This window comes from Curcuma longa, chromosome 7 (genome assembly GCF_044706935.1).
Source record: "Curcuma longa cultivar G26 ecotype Majalengka, Jawa Barat chromosome 7, ITB_CL_G26_1.1, whole genome shotgun sequence".
Classification (NCBI taxonomy): domain Eukaryota; kingdom Viridiplantae; phylum Streptophyta; class Magnoliopsida; order Zingiberales; family Zingiberaceae; genus Curcuma; species Curcuma longa.
Genome location: NC_133867.1, coordinates 3298799 through 3301298, shown reverse-complemented (window position 1 = coordinate 3301298; position 2500 = coordinate 3298799). Strand labels below are relative to the sequence as shown.

General features: G+C 37.0%; 1 pseudogene; it reads right to left on the bottom strand.

The window, feature by feature from the left end:
• LOC141832372 (uncharacterized) overlaps positions 1–2102 on the bottom strand; it is a 7773-nt pseudogene extending 5671 nt beyond the window's left edge.
• Positions 2103–2500: the final 398 nt, after the last annotated feature.

Sequence of the window (2500 nt, the reverse complement as noted above, 5' to 3'; positions counted from 1 at the left end):
TTCATAATGTTTATATTCCCTGTTGCAGGTGAAAGGTTCTTAAAACTACAATATTATCAAACATTACTCCAATACTCAAATGAAAACAAATGGTTACCTTCTATAGACAAAGAATCAAGCTTTTGCTGATTTTCAGAAAAATGATCAGGTGTTCCACTGCTAGCAATTTCTGAAACCAAAGTAGCAGTTGATGAGAGTTTCAATGTCAGTGCATCATCCTCACATCCAGAGGTCAGCTGTGAAGTTGCACAAGCTCCTTGATGAAAATTGTTTTTAGCCATCTCTGTTTCATTCTCCTTATTTAGATACTCCATGCTTGGAGAAATACATGGATTATGTGTAGATGTTGAAACATTGTTGGGAATATGATCCTTCCTTCTGCCAATAATTTCTTTAGTCCCTCTAGCTATTTGGTCACTAATTTTATTCCGAATTTGTTCATCATGTTTCTCTGATTGCACGATAGCTTTTATAATGGAGTGAACTTGCTTTGTATTTCTTACATGGTTGATTATTCCTGGATTTAATCCAGAAAGCAATCCACTTGGTGCAGCAAGATTTGCCAACCTACTAATCTGCTCTTTTTTGAAAACTCACTCTTGCTTTGACTTCTATCAAATTTTCTCTTTCTTGGCTGACTGCTCTGCTGTTTGGGCACAGATATGCCACTGTGTGAATATGAAAGAAAGCCATTTTGTTTCATCTTTTTCCACTTCCTCAAAGGTTCACTTTCCTCTATAGGACCTGTGGTACTTCCACACTCAGAAACATCTGCATACTTGATTTCTACTGACTTCTTGAAGAGATTAAATGGATCGTTTTCTGCTGTATGTGAGGGATGATCATAATTGAGATCCACTCCAAGGCCAATGTTAACTCTACTTTGGTCACACCCTTTACTAGGTTCAGGAGGACCCAAGGTTAGATAAGAAGCAACTTTTTCAGCAGAACTATCATTTGTGCTCTCTGATGCAAGCTTATCCAAGAGTAATGAGGTAGTAGCTACTGAGATTTTAGGATTTCCTTCTTTTGGTTGACATCCACATACCATGGCTTCATTTATGGTTGACGAATTTGAAGGTTGGTTCCCAACTTCTGGAACAGAAAACAATAATCTTTAAAGATTTCAATCGGTAAATGTAAAAAAAGGATGATAATGCACATCTTTCAAAAGATAAAAATAATGTCGTTTTCAACCTGCATCTTTCTATGGGCTCATTACCTTCATGCATCATTCTATGGACTCATAACTTTCACCTATGTCATCCTGAATTTTATACTTGTACAGAATGCAAAACAGATTTCTTTTGTGATTTTAGAGAATTTTAAACCAACCATCCATGATTGTATAAGCAAACAAACAAAATTCAAATCATGAGTATCATCATAATAATTAATAAATGAAACTGTAGTTCAATTGTACTAGTATATATCTTCTCCTAAAATAATACAACCATTGTTGATTGCAATAACTAATAAGGCAAATATATACCATTTTTACAGTGATACTTGTTACTCAACAAAAATAAATTTGGACGTGTTGTAGATATCGCAAGCTAATACAAGTCAAGTAAATAAACGATAAATCATCAAAGAATTCTTTTGGACTAGGAGCTGCTAAGAATCCATTTCAGCATACATTTTAATCGGACTCGAAACTTACAACAACTATTCATGTTTTCCCAGGTACTTGAACGAACGCGTGTTGTGCTTGAAAGTATCATGCGAATATACCAATCGCTTATTTCAGGGTTAGATGTGGTTTCAATTTGCAAAGATAATAAGTTAATTGTTGCTAAACGAAAGAAGGGGGTAAAAAGGACTAGAGCAAAACAAAATCGACAGATCCGATCCAGAAACAAGGAAAAGAAAAAACAAAACCTTGGACCTGAAGCACCGACTCCAGATCTCAGCTTGACTTCTTTCGGCCCATCAACCCGCTCATCGGAGCCGTCCTCCTTCAAACCGGTAAGCGCCGCAATATCAGAGTTGGAAAACCCCCCAAATTCAAAACCTGAACTAATCCGATTTCGTACCTTGAGCAGAGAGCTGGAAGTAGCGGCTGATGCATCCGACGCTATTCCTGAGCCAAGAATGGCCATCGGAGAGAGGAGGCGGGAAAGAGGGAGAGATCGCTAGGGTTTCGGTGAGGAGGAAGAGCGAATTTGAAATGGAGGGAGCGGTTTTATTGAGTTCGAACGGAGCGCTTATGGCCGCATGGATCTCGCCCGATTTGAATTTGGATTTAGAAAATTTTATTCCCATCCCTCGTACTTTGATTATTTTTATAAAACTCCTCAAAATTTAAACTACTTTGGTAATTTCAAATTCAACATTGAACAGTGGCGTCAATAATATTAATAATTGAGGATAATAAAGTTATAAATTTAAATCGTGGAATGGCGTTTTTAAAAATGATGTAAGATTTGGGAGTATGATGAGAGTTTCCATCAAGTAACGTGGGGACTACTTTTTCCTGCTCAAATTCAAATGCAAGCTG